This window comes from Alosa sapidissima, chromosome 6, assembly GCF_018492685.1.
Source record: "Alosa sapidissima isolate fAloSap1 chromosome 6, fAloSap1.pri, whole genome shotgun sequence".
In the NCBI taxonomy this organism is placed as follows: Eukaryota; Metazoa; Chordata; class Actinopteri; order Clupeiformes; family Clupeidae; genus Alosa; species Alosa sapidissima.
In genome coordinates, this window is record NC_055962.1 from 16,754,632 (window position 1) to 16,769,631 (window position 15,000).

The 15,000-nt window shown below is 44.8% G+C and overlaps 2 long non-coding RNA genes across 2 annotated transcripts in view; one reads left to right on the forward strand and one right to left on the reverse strand.

Annotated features, from left to right (window-relative positions):
- Positions 1-6,435: 6,435 nt before the first annotated feature.
- Positions 6,436-9,256, forward strand: LOC121711401. The gene is made up of 3 exons (XR_006032308.1): positions 6,436-6,498; positions 6,645-6,744; positions 9,036-9,256. It is a non-coding gene; the product is annotated as an uncharacterized LOC121711401 (long non-coding RNA).
- Positions 9,257-11,235: 1,979 nt separating this feature from the next.
- Positions 11,236-15,000, reverse strand: part of LOC121711400 — a 6,022-nt gene continuing 2,257 nt past the window's right edge. Inside the window, exons 4-5 of the long non-coding RNA XR_006032306.1 lie at positions 13,089-13,214; positions 11,236-12,250 (exon numbers count right to left, since the gene is read on the reverse strand). This is a non-coding gene — a long non-coding RNA (uncharacterized LOC121711400). The remainder of the gene's footprint in view (positions 12,251-13,088; positions 13,215-15,000) is intronic.

A 15,000-nucleotide genomic window follows, 5' to 3' on the forward strand; every position in this document is an offset into this window, starting at 1 on the left:
AACTACATAAATACACACACCTATAAAGTATTTTGATACAAAATACAAAGCCATCGTCTTCAACCCAATAAAATACAAATTACAAAATACTATTTTGTATTTGAAATATGTATTTTAAATACATGTGTCATACATACTACTGCCTAGCATACACTCATGGCATTCCAAACTTTTCTTATCTGTAATTACCTGTTGATGGAATGCATGTCCTGACTCTTTTGAGAGTACCTCCTCTCCTAGCACTACAAACAACTTGCCATACTGAAGCACTTACCACTAGGTTATCCCTCCTCTGACTTAACTTTGCTTGAACTGTTACTGTATTCTATTCTATGTGAATACTGTAATACTTATCGCTGCACTAACATGTCCTGGTCACACGGTACCTTGATTGTTCCCTTTTTCTGGTATGGTGATATGGTATCACTGGGGCCAAATTTGATATATTTGTATTTTTAATTATTTAAATATTTAAGGACCTTGTTCATGAGGATGTGTGAAGAATTACATAGATTTATATGGTAAAATTTGTAATTGTATTAGTTGTTAGTTTCTGCTTTCAATTCCTTTTTACCTAACAAAACCCTTTTTTTAAAATGGCCACCACCAGGAGCCAAATTCGAGGCGCCTGAGACCTGATCAATCTGATCAGACCCCCTTTGTGTGAGTTTCTACCCAATGCGATGCTTTTATCATAAAATGATCAATTGTTATGAAAATAAATTTGAGCTAAACCACTCCACTCCCATTCATGTTGTCTCCCCATCCACCTCTGCATCCTCTTGCTCTTGCTGATGCATAGTCCAGGCCATTTCTAATTACCCCCGTGGATGGTGCAGTTGTACATTTACCTTTAACAAGCTTCCCCGCCCCTGTTCCTGCTTACCCTCACTATAATAGAGCGCCCATAAAGATTTGCTCCATAAAGCCATCATGGCCCCACCTGTGCAGAGTAGTGTAATTTGGGGGGGCAGTTTAAAATATGATGACATTTCAGGAGTCTGTCATTATGCTGAGAGGAGAGACATTAGACTCCATCTGTGATGTGGGACTCGGCAGTGGCGCAGAGCAGAGAGAGGTGTTCACAGACTCCACTAGCACGACTGCGTCTCTCTCTCTCTCTATCTCTCTCTATCTCTCTCTGTTGCTCTTTGTGTCTATGAGTCTCACTGTCTCATTCACATACCCACGTACACACACACACACACACACACACACACACACACACACACACAAACACATAGTTACACACAGTCTCTCTCCCATACACATACACAGACATCCACATACTGTATACACACACAGTCACATACCCAGTATATATGCGCACGCACACACACACACACACATATTCTCTCTCTCTCTCTCTGAAACACATAAATACACCAGTCATCACATGCACACAACTCAAATCCCAGATGCTGCTTGAAGCTGTTGGGCATATTCATGGCATATACCCGAGACTGCTTCAGACCGCGCCTCTATTGTCTTTTCTTTCTTTTTTCTTTCTTTCTTTCTGTGCGTGTGTGTGTCTGCATATATACTGTGTACGTGTGTGCATATGATTGTGTGTGTGTACAGCATGTGAATGTCTGTGTATGTGTATGGGAGAGTGACTGTGTAACTGTGTGTTTGTGTTTGTACTTAGGTCTATGTGTGTGTGCGTGTGTGTTTGTACATGGGTGTATGTGGTGTGCGTGTGTGTGTGTGTGTGTCTGTGTGTGTATACGTGCGTGTATGTGATTTATGAGCAGTACATGACTCCATTAATCACAGCCGCAGTGCGATGACACTACCATGCCACGCCCCCCCCCCCCCCCCCCCCACCGTCCATAAAGTCAGCGCAGAGGTCACGTGTGGACAAGGACCTGTCACTGTCCACTGTCCACTCCCTCACACCTACACCACATACACATCGGCTCCCCGCCATCACAACAACTCAAAATGTACGCCCATGAGGAAAAACAAAACCTGCCTGATGAAGATCCTAAGCGATGGAAACGTTGCCTTTTTAAGTAAATAAATGTAACCCGGGTCGCCGGCATACAGTGCAGGTGCCCCAGCTAGTTGCGCCACGGCTGGGGCACCTGCACCGTACGCCGGCGACCCGGGTTCGATTCCCGCCCCGTGGTCCTTTCCGGATCCCACCCCGGATCTCTCTCCCACTCGCTTCCTGTCATTCTCCACTGTCCTATCAAATTAAAGGCATAAAAAGCCCTAAAAAATATACTTTCTTTCTTTGAAAAACAAAACCATTCCAACCTCCTCCATGCACTCAGCAGAGATCACATCTGAGTACCTGAGAAACCTCTCAGAAGTTACAAAGGTGAACTCAATCAAACAAATAAACAAACACACAAACAAACAAACACAATAACAAAAGAATCAAGCAAGAAGCAAGTATAAAAAAAACTGACTAACAATGAAACACGTAGACAAACGTGTCTAAAATAAAAACATTCATAGGAAGGGACAATGAGATGCAGTGTGTGAGTCACGGCCTTGATTCTCACCACAGAGAGTAACCCAGAGGGCCTCTTCATCAGGTTCAGTCTAATCTTCTACCAATCAAAACATCAACTCGTGCCCCCATCGAGCGCCTGACCTCGTTTGGAGCGGAGTGGAGTGGAGTGGAGTGGGGTGGGGTGGGGTGGAGTGGGTTGGGGTGTAGTGGGTTGGGGTGTAGTGGGTTGGGGTGTAGTGAAGTGGATGGGTTGAGGTGTAGTGAAGTGGATGGGTTGAGGAAGGCTTAGGGGTGGCAGAGTGGGGGAGGAGGAGGAGGAGAGGAGAGATTACTGAGACACAGGAAGGCTAACTGTGAAATGAACAGACTTTTAAGCAAGAAAACAGCTATTTAACATATGACTAAACTACATAAAACAGCTGAACGGACAAAGCATTCGTTGTCGTATTAAGCTATGGATTCACTTTCATGTGGTGTTTTTGAGTATGATGGAGTGTGAGATCTATTGTGGGGTTTTTTTTTTGTCTCTGTGAGTGGAGACAAAAGGTGAGGGTCTCACCCGCGTCTCCCTCCGACTGTGAGAACCTCCACGGAGAGAGGGGCTCGCAATCACGACCGGCCCCGTCGAGTGTCACTCCCGCTGCAGCGGGGGAGCAGGGAGGAGAGGGTGGGCTGTCTGAGGGGCACTCCAAGGGCACTCCAGACCTGATGACAATCCACGCACACACATACGCACACACACACACACACACACGCACATACACACACACATACACACACACATACGCACACACACAAACACACACACACATACGCACACACACACACACACACACTGTTTCTCTGTCTCACACACACAAATGCATAAAAATGCATATAGATACACCCATATATATGTATCAATTCACACTTGTACCTATACACCTATACATATACATCCCCAACACATATATATGTGCAAATGCCACCGGCACCCACATAGACATGACCAAGAACTCTCCCCTCCAAAGTGTGCGCACACACACACACACACATATATGTGTGTGTGTGTGTATACATACAGTATATATATATATATATATATATATATATATATATATATATATATGTGTGTGTGTGTGTGTGTGTGTGTGTGTGTGTGTGTGTGACTGCAGATATGAAAGAGCTGTGCAGAATAGCTTTAGATGTTGGGGGGAGGTAACTGGCTGTTGTGTGAGCCCTTTGTCTGAATATCACATGAATACCATCAAATCATATCTCTTTCCCTGCGGATGTGTGACAAAAATCACACTAAACACAGAGATGGGATGAGATCAGTGGACTAAACTATATATTATGAATGGTGATTCTATGCTTAAGAGTCAAATTGAGCCTTGATCCATTTTAACTACACCCTTCAGGGATAAACTGAAGGTTGGTTCATTTTCACAGCTACTGAATGAACCATTCCCCTGACAACGAAATAGTGATTTGTGCTCAACTCTAGTGCAACAGCGATGGCATGTTTCTTTTTTTCTTTTTTTTTTGGTGGCATCTTAACATGTTTGTATTTCCAAGAGGTTTTGAAGCCTCCACCCTGGAACGGGTCATTTCCAGGGGTGCGGACATCCGTCCGTCCATACGCGCCTTGTTGCACTGATGGCCTAATCTAATCGGCCGGCCGGCGGAGAGGGAGAGAGAGAAAGAAAGAGAGAGAGAAAGAGAGAGGGAGAGAGAGGGCCCGGGAACGCAGGGGTCTCCGCTCCACTGGACTCTGCCCTGCTCAGCTGCATAAACGGGCACTGACCAGAGGGCGGGCAGACAGGCATCCTCTCGCGGAGTCGACGCTGGAGCCCTTGTGCTGCCACAGGCACGGGCGAGGATGTCCGCCAGCACTGCCAACAATCACAGCCTCGAGGTATCTCATCGCTGGACGGAGGGGCATTCTGGGTACGGGTGGTGGGCAGGAAACAGGCGCGTCTGTCCATCGCTGCTGTGGCTACCGCTGCGGCCGCCACTGTTTATCTCACAGCTCACATCACTCTGTTTTCTCCCCTCTTCCTCTCTGCAGTATCTCTCTCTCTCTCTCTTTCTCCCTCTCTCTCCTGTCAGTCAACCTCCACACTCTGCATCTTTCTTTCTGTCTGGAGCCTGTCCAGTGAAAGCTGAGTCCTGGAAGGAGTGTTCAGACACCCAACCCCCACCACCCACACACACACACACACACCCCTTCCTCTCGCCAATGCTTATCTGCTCAGGTCCTCCTGTGCCGAATGCGCCTCTCACATTCCCGCCAGTTAACACACACAGCCAAGAGAACACAGGACCCCCCCCCCCCCCCCCCCAAAAAAACACACACACACACACACGTACTTGCACACTCACACACACACACACACACACGCACGCATGTCAGTGTGCTGCACATCTCCTTTCAGAGGCTCTCAGCTTGTCGCACGCAGCCCCTTATCTGTGTGGAACTGGACAAAGAGAGGAAGCAAATGGGTCCTGATAAGACCGCCCCCCCCCCCCCCACACACACACACACTCACCCCATCATCTCCACCACCACCACCCCCTGTGATAACTGTGCCTTTAAGAAAGTGCCCTGCGACAGAGACCGAGCGTTGCCTACACTTGGTACCTTCACAGAGGAGCCGACTCTGGTAGTGAACTCTCACGTGGCAGCGAGCATAATAGTCTGGCCCGCCAGACAGTGGCGTCTAGACAGGATTCATTAAACGGAATTATCCAGAAGAAGGGGCTCCTCTCAGACTTGAAGATGCCCCCGGGGGTTAAGTGTATTTTAGATAAGCGTGTTTTACACAGCCACGTTTCCCCCGCTCTGACACTGACTTGCGTACACTCCTCACTGGATCGTCTCGGGTCATGGCACATGGAGAGGGTATTTTTTCCAGACAAAATCTGCCTGTCTGCCACTCTTCTTGTCTTCCTCTCCACCACTCCTCTCCTCCTCCTCCTCCTCCTCCTCTTCCTCCCTGCTCCTGTTTGATGCATTTTACATGAGCATGAGTTTGAGCGTGGGATGTTGCGCTGGGTTTGGTTGGGGGGTGGGGGGGGGAGTTGGTGTGTGTGTGTGTGTGTGTGTGTGCGGGGGGGGGGGGGGGGTTGGGTGTGTGTGTGTGTGTGTGTGTGTGTGTGCAGGGGGGGGGGGGGGTTGAGGGCGCAGTCAGAGCTGACATAGTCACTCCCGGGGGGCAACCAGGCCTGCCTTTAACGAGCGCCTCTAAATATTACATGAGAGTAGGGGGGATGATTATTACATGAGTCCGTGCAGGCGGAGGGCCTGCCGTGCAGCAATGTGTGCATGTGTGCGTTGGTGTTTTGATTGACAGCTAATCCCATGTTAATAAGCCGGGGCTCGAGTATGTCTCTGCTCCCCTGTGACGGGTGTTGTTGTCTTTGAACGACCGAAGGAGCGATACATCAGAAATACACACATACACTCCCACACGCCATGCCCAGGCACACACATACACCATGCCCACACAGACACACACACATACACACACCATACCCACCCATCCCCCCCTTCCACACACACACACACACACACATAAACACATTCCTCCTTCAGATATAATCATATTCCTCCTCCTCCTCCCTACTCCCTGTGTGCGCTGGGCTCTGGCTGACTCAAACAGTATTTTATCTTAAACACCTTTATTGCGAATGGATGGGGGAGGAGAAGAGACATTTTTCATTGTGGAGAAGAATAACCCCCCCCCCCCCCCCCCGTAAACTCAGACTGGGGGCTATTATTCCCACACACCTCATCTTAGGGAGATGGAGAGAAAGAAAGAGAAAGAGAACAGAGGAGGGAGGCAGAAGAGGTGGAGCGGAGAGAGAGAGAGAGAGAGAGGGGGGGGGGGGGGGGGGGGGGAGAAGGGGTGTTGAGAGAAAGAGAGAAATGGAGTGATGAAATGTTGAGAGGAGGAGAGGGTAAGAGTGGTGCGTTTACTAGTCGGTGGGGTTATGGCACTTGAACAGGCTTCTCCTGGGACACCAGACTCTTCTGTGAGGAAAACATTAGAGTGCGTACGTGTGTGAGCGTGTGTTTATGTGTGATGTCTTGTGTCTAGGGACGCAATGTGTATGTTCAAAAGGAGTATAATTATGCATGCATGTGCCTGTGTATGTGCCTGTGTGTGTGTGTGTGTGTGTGTGTTTGTGTGTGCAGAATGAGGAGCTGAGCAGCAGTTGATTGGATGTGACTGCCTGCAACAACAAACCCAACCATTACCAACCAAGATAACAACCCTTGATGAACGCCCTCAACGGTACCACAAGACCTATGTTTCAGTGTGTATGTGTGTGTGAGTGTGTGTGTGTGTGTGTGTGTGTGTGTGTGGTTGGGGATGTGTGATCCTCTTGCATAAGCTTTCACCTAAATTCCTCATCAAACTGAAGAGTTTTGCTACTAGTAATATCTCTGTGATGATGGGCCTCCTCTTCCTGGGAGAAGCCCTGTTCAAATCGCTAGCATCTGCTCCAACTGAACAGCTTGGCTACGCACATGAATAGTTGGGAGGTTCAGTTGTTACAGCAACAGTGTTTTTTTTTTCTGACGATGCTCCGCTAAAATATGCTGCATATACAAATGCAGTGTTTGATGCTCCTGCTGTTGTTCATCTGGCAGAGCAAGATGCTAACAACTTCTTACTGTCATTAGAGACTGAACAAATCTGATAATAGATATGATACCCTGGGCTACATGATACATACCTTCTTGCCACTGAAAGGAACTGGTTGGAAACAAGACATTAACAACACCTATGCAATAGCTTCCCAGGGGGTGGGGGGTGGAGGGGGTGGGGCAACAAAGTGATGGAAATGTATATGCACTGTGCCATGTTTAGGATAAAAGCGTATGCTGATTGAATGCTAATGTAATCTCTATAATGTAGCTCCACTGGGGGTGGGATACCTCATCATGCCATTTTCAATTAGCGTACAAATTGTACCGCTACACACTTCTTACCTACTCTTGAAAGCAATTCAACTGTAGAGGGCGATTCAAGGTCATAACAAGAGGGAAAAAAGTGCTTTTGTTGAATACATGGCTTGTCTTCAACACCTCTTAACACTGTGTCCTGCTCTAAGATTTTACATGATGACTAATGGTCAGTTAAATATGTGCAATTTTTTGTGAAATCGTGAACTGTTCTCAGCGCTATCAAAATAGCCTGTGCCAAAAAGGCATGGGCTAAAATAAAATGAAACATGTGGTTCCAATAAGCCAATACAGTGACAGTTGTATTTTATGCGCTTGTGAGAAAATGTTCTACAAGCCTCACGGGAAGGTATTGGTCATTTTCCGCTCTGCAGTCCAAGGCCTTGTGGTAACCCGCAGGAATACCCTTGCTGTACACGACAGAGAGATAGAGAGAGAGAGAAGAAGAAGAAGAAGAAAAGAAGATGAATGGTAGCAAACCATCACTCATCACTTTTGAGTTTTAGTAAGAACAATGCAGAGTGGTGGCCGACTTGCTGTCCACTGCTAACCAAACCGGCTCCGGGATCTTTTTGGTGTCCATCTTTTCGTGGCAGGCCAATGTCACTGTGACTTTATCGTACCTAGTCTGTACTCCATCACTGTACTGCTAGTGGTGCATTTAAGTGATAAACAGTAGTCTACTTGTGTCATTCATTTAAAATGAGAGGCACCACTCCCCTCTGAGAGAACCCTATCCAAACAGTAATGTGCATGCCATGTGGAATATCCCCAGAATTTGAATGCCTATCTAATCCGCAGGGTGTGTTGATGTGTGTCTCTCTGTGTGTATGGGAGCATGTGTAGAATACAGAGAGAGAGAGAAGGGATAGAGTCAGAGAGAGAGAGAGAGAGAGAGAGAGAAAGAGAGAGAGAATTGGAGTGAGGTGAGACAATTGAGTTTTGACCTTTAATGTACTGTACTGTGTGTGTGAGTGTGTGTGTGTGTGTGTCCTTGTAAGCACAGTGATGTTTTGCATGCATGCCTGTAGACTCACCTGTGGAGCCCTTGCCTGCTGTTGAACTGTTAGATACTGCCACGGATAACATGCAAACTCACCTGCCAGGCAACGGAGCCCTATTGTTCACAGGGTGTAATACCTCAGCTAGGGAAATGTGAAGGGCTCTTTTGCTTAAAGTGTACAGGTGTGTACTCCACTCAGGTGACGTGATGCTCTTCTCAACAGGGTTTTGTTTTGTTCAACTCAAAGTGGGCCTAAACCTGTGTTAATGTGGCTCATTAAATTCTTCATGTAGTGCTAAAGGAAAGACTCAACTGGTTGTTTTTCAAATGAATCAATGCTTTAAAAAGATGTGATAAACTCGGAGGCTTATGCATTTACTGCATGTGCTACTTTGGGACACCATGTTACGGCTATAACAAATCACCTGAGGTGTAAAGCCTAGAAGCATTAATGGAGATAACAGAAAATACAGACTGTCTACTCCGATTTTGACATTGAAGGCCTTAGAGGTTGTCTGTTGTCTCTTTGTCTGCTGATTTATCTTGAGTGTAATCAAAAGCCCATCTGCTAGGATCCTGATGCTTTTTTATGTTTTTCTCCTTTGATCCAACAGTGGCTTGGAGAGATGTCTGATATTGAAGTTCTTGGAGGACAACAAGCATCCTATTTCCCGGAGTAGGCTAACTCCATGAAGTAACACACTGATGTGAAAAAGGGATCAGGGTCACAGGATCAATTCTATTCACATTATTCCGCGCACAAACATGGGGGGCACTAGCTTTGCCCACATTGTCTCTGAACTTCCGATTGAGCAGTACATCCATTGCGATACATTGAGATAGCAGAGCTCTATCGAGATGACTGGCATCATATGTTATGGGTCATCCTAAAGTTAGGAAAGTTTATTTAGGATTTTGGTGACTTAAGACATTTCTGTTATACACCTTTCCTATCTGAATTTAGGAAAACACTGACTTTGGAACGGCTGTTCTGTAATCACTTTCTAAACTAGTTACCATAGTTACCAAACAGATAAGGATTTGCGAGTTTCTCCATACGATACAGCGGCCACTGCCACATCGTCTACCCACTCCGTAGGGCTTTAGGTAGCGAAGTACAATATTGCAATCTGACCTCCTGATGGCATTTGTCGCTTTCCTCCCAAGTTAGCCTTTCTATCCTCTTCTGCCGTGTTATCCCAATGAAGCTAACTAGACGTAGCTAGCCGACCGGAAGTTTAAAGACAACGTGGAATTTTAAAAAATGGGAGGGGCTGAATAAGGTGAATATATGGTTCCACTGAATATGGCAAAATTACACCTGCAGTAATAACACCAATCCAGTTGATTTGAACTTGGGACACACAGGAATTACAGAAAGCCACAGCCTGGCAGAAGCACAACGCTCATGTTTTGAGTTTTGCATGTTTGAACATGTCTGATCAGGAGGTGAATGACAAGGTGTCAGGGCAGTCAACAACTGATGAACTCTCAAGTTGAAACAAATCACACAAGCCAAGAGGCCCTATCTTGGCGTTCAGAAACAGACGGTCAGAGGCGTAAAGTTTATAGATATTAAAGGCATGGCCAGTTCATATTCACTATTTAATGGTGTGATTTTGTGACCGAACTCTGGGCGCAAAAGGGTTGTTCTTATGTTTTTTAATCAGTTATGGGTGTGTTTTGGCCGTAACATCCTTTAAACCATCAACGAGAATGACATCTGTCATTCCCTTTAACAGCAGCACAATTTCAAACAGCGCATCAGTATTTATGCTGGTCTCTAGACCTTACTCTTGCACTGTTGCACTGTTGGACTAATGTTGGACTACTTTTTGCACCTTCACCATGACACTCACTCTCTTGAGCACCTTGCCATGCACACATAACTAAAGGACTATGGTTGGACTACTTTTTGCACCTTCACCATGACACTCACTCACTCCCTTTAGCACCTTACCAGTCCCGGCCCTGTCACTATAAGCGTCTTATGCTTGATCACCCTCAAGCACATTGGACTTTCTTAATTTAATTTATATAGTGTATTTAGTATTTAGTTTTCTTAGTTTTCTTATCTTTCTTATCTTCTACTGTCTTTATTGTACAGTGGAGTTTAGTTATATGTTTATACTTATACTTATGTTTACCCATTTCTGCTGTAAGTGCATGTTGTGTGTGATGTCTGGGGATCAATAAAGTATCTATCTATCTATCTATCTGTCTATCTATCTATCTATCTATCTATCTATCTAAGGCCAAATCCCATTTCTACCACTTAATCCTCCCTCTTTTGCACTACCCCTCTGATTTGGGCGTTTATGTCAGGGGTAGGGGTATCTCGATTCTCTTGGCCCTAAAAGTCTGTCACCACAGAGTTTCACCACTGGTGTTTGTTCGTTTACAATTGCATGCTGTCCCTGTTCTTAGTTTAGCATGATAAGCTGTAATGCTGGTTAGCTATGAAGTTTTTCTTGGAATCAGTGTGAAAAGTCAAAGAGAATATAGCCAATAGGAACAGGAAGACCGATGACCATAGTCTTAAAAACTATCATAGAATAACGATAATGTTGCCCCCCCCCCGCCAAAAAAAAAGTGAGTTAATGAGATTTAGTGTGACACATTCATATTTACAATGTTATGGAAAATGGTCCCATGGTCAAATACCTGGTCCTCCCTTGTGTTCTCTTTTTGCACAAACACATTCTGACTTGACATCCAAACAAAGTTCCAGAGTGTTGTCCAACAAAAATGTGACAAACTGTAAAAACTGCAGTTTAATTTCCAGTAATACTCTAAATTGTGTTATTGTTTTATTTCAAAATTATGCTGAAACCTAGGACATGTTGTTAAATGCCCTGCTCGCGCCAACTACACCAAAAGGTCGCGCCAAGGGTCTAAGAGGTGCCTGTCAACAGCCATTCTCACGGAGGGATCACATAGCGCTGGCCTGATACTGGAGTAACATGGCCAGCACAGGTCCACAGAAGGGCTAATTGTGGATGACACTGCAGCACTTTTTTATGAGCTGCTATTACGTTTTCTCTTTTTTCTTTAGCCGCTATTAAGTTAAAATGTCAGATTTCTGCTGCCTCACTCACACACAGTCACACACCCACACACACATTCTTGTGCCAACATGAGAGAAAAAAAACCAGATAAAATCTCACATTTCTCCTAATTCTCAGACAAATAATTTCACGATTTTATGACAACAACAAAAAGATATACTGATCCGCTGTAGACAATGTCTTCATACAGCTGTAGACTAGTTTATACGAACCCCCCATGCTCATACTGCAGATACCTCACCCTGAAGTTATGGTGGACCTTTTGCGTAGCGGTTATTCCAGTAATGCAATCCCTGGCAAAGGGACTGGGACTGTAAAGCAACGAGCACTTGTCATGTTTAAAACCAGCCATGCAGGTTAGCACTTCCACAGTCTTTTTTTTTTTCTTCCTTTCTTTCTTTTTTCTCTCTTTCTTCCTTTCTTTCTTTGAAGGGGAGAAAAGAAACACGACCCTAATTTGTTAAGAGCTCTTTCCTGCCATGCGTTGTTAAGTCTGTTTCCATTAGTGTAACGGTGCCATAAATATATCCTCTTCTCTCATAAAAGTCCTTGGCCAGGCCTCCTCTCTCCCTCTATCTTCAGGTTTCTGCTTTATTCTCCATCTTTTTTAGTATGTGTGTGTGTGTGTGTGTGTAGGGGAAGAGGGGGGAGGGAGGGGGAACGACAATGTTGACAGTTATGCGTTGGCAAGCGTCAGTTTTCTTCTCAAGGAGGTGACAGCAGTGCTGGTCCTCACATCTGTTTTATGAAACAATAAGTGTCTGGCATCAGAAAGAAAGAGAGAGAGAGAGAGAGAGAAAGAGAGAGAGAAAGGGGAGGGAGAGAAGGGACGAGTGAGATTTGTATTTAGATTATACATTTCATCACACAGAAATGAATGACATGAAATAAAATAAGATGCACGACTGTAAGTTCAAAACCGGGTCCAAGTGTTGTGCAGACATATTAATGTGTGAAATATTTGCTGAATTTGAGGAGACAGATGGCTTTGGAAGCTCTGTACTAGTCTACTGAGATTATGAGTACATGGGCAGGAAATTGTTGCCACTGAAAGGCATTTTATAAAAAACTGATTTTTATTAAAAAAAACAGGTAGTGTTTTCATATAACAGGTATAGTCGTTGTTCTGCCTGAAATCAGATCCTGCGCATTCAGGCGAGGGCATGTGGTGTCTGTTTTCTGCTGTTGATTGGGTTTTCTGCCAATTCAAAAACAACATCCTACCTCTCTCTCTCTCACTCTCTCTCTCTCTCTCTCTCTCTGTGTGCCAGTAGCTCTCTCTCTCCCTTTCTTTCTCTCTCTTTCTCTCTCTCTCCCTTTCTCTCTCTGTGTGCCAGTAGCAGGTGTGCTGGCCCAGGACTGAGCGCATGGCAGGACACATGCTGCCGACCCAAATGTAGCTCAACTCGGCAGTTCTGGCTCTCTCGTTCCTCCTTTGGACCTCGAACATCTCATCTCAATAGCTCAATGTCCATCCCCACTCTCTCTCTCTCTCTCTCTCTCTCCCTCTCGCTCAGTTGGAACACACAGCATTTCTTGACACGTAGCGATTGCCAGTGCGTCGTAAGTGTCCCTCAGCCGAAATGTGTTTGCACTTACTCAGAGCAGTCCGTCAGCAACCCACCGTCCAGAATGCAACATGTGGCTTGGATAGCCTTGTGGCTTTCGGACCAGCTGGACACTGGTTCTCCAGCGGGGGAGTATCCACTGGGTTGGACTGAACCACTGGAAACAAAAGAAGCATAGAAGACAATTAGACACAAGTGAGAATCACAATCTTTTCCCAGACAATAGCACCTCCCTACAGAGAGAGGTTGTGCCTGGCTCTTATGTTTCAGATAAACCTAGCTTGTCTAATGTCACTGAACATGTCTGTCTAGTGTGAGATGTCTCTCCCTGAAGGTGTAAGACGTCACTTTCCAAAACCAAGGAGGGAACTGTAAGTGGTCAAAAGAATTGTGAAGTTTTCTGGATGTTGCTGAAAATGTAACAACTGATTATAGAACTCCTATTAAACCTAATAAATCTGACGGTAGGAGCATTGAACTTCAGGAATGTTCTTCCAACTCATCAGGCACGGTTGGTAGCTGTCAGAAAGTGCTCATCAGGCATCACTAATAGCTGCCATACAATCAAAACATTATAGCTGTAGGCAGAAATATAAGGGCCTACCAGTCTAGAAGTACAGTGTTACCATGGAAACATCATGGAGTTAGGTCAAGGGCAAGGTAAAGCACTCACTGCAAATTTCATGGCAATTGGCCAAAAAATGATATGATATGAAAGATATGAGTTTGCACGGATGCAACTCCAACTTTTACCTATTGGTGGTGCTAGACCGCTTGAAGTGCAAACATGAAACTTGGTGAAATTTATCAGGGGACCATCTCCAATCAGTGTGCCAAATTTCACAACTTTTTACAGCATGATCCCTTGGGCTGCCTGAGACTCCCATTTCAGGAAAGATGAATAGGATAACACTTTACTTGAAGGTATCTACATAAGAGTGACATGACGCTGTCATAACCCTAACACTAACCCTAACCCTAACTTGTCATGACAAAAACCAAATGACCCTTGACAGAAGTGAGTGACAGAAGCGTTATGTCATAAACGTTTATGACTTGTTTATAATGTTTATGACACGTTCATCATGACAGTGTCATAAACGTCAATGTCACTCTTACTGTATGTAGATACCTTCAAGTAAAGTGTAACCGTTAATAGTAATACGAGAAGGTAGAAACACCTCCGTAGCTTTGCCACTAGGCCTCGTATAAGAGACATCCAACAGAGCCATGCCATTTACAGTTTTTTCAGATTGCTTAAGCACATTTTTTGTAACTATGGCTTTTTTTTGCAAAACTCTACACACAAATAGAAAAGCCTTTCACCCAATCAGCAAAACATTGTAGTTCTCTTGCAAAAGCTAACACTCCTTGCGTAACTCTTCACACCATAAAAATGATGTTTTCGTATCAAACAGTTAACACAAGCCATCACAATAATAAGCACACAATGTGCTGGTCTGAATAAAAAACACGCTTTTGCTTTCTCTGTGCACAAGGTAGACTATGTCAGTTTGAGGTCATACTGTACTTTTGTCATAGTTCTGTAAACATACAGGGATCCAAACTTCAAGTATTGGTGTTTATTTACACACATCAAAACAAACACAAGTGTGTTTTTCCAAGTCAAAACACAAAATAGCAATTTCACTGAGACAAAACAAATCAGTCTACATCGGGTCGTCTCTCTCAAAATTCCGTCTACATCACATGCAATGTCCTAGTCCAGGCACCGGGTAAAATATATTCTGGTACCCATTGTACATTACCTGTGGCTTATTTATAGTGCTTAGGCTGATTGCAAAGTGAACTAATTATCTATCAGTTTTCACATGAGAAAGTGTGCCAGAGAGTTGGCAAAATAGTGTAAGTGCAGTGAATTGTGCCTACAAAGTGTGTGTTACAAAATTGCAAACTGAGTGCAAAACAGTGTTTGTGCTTTT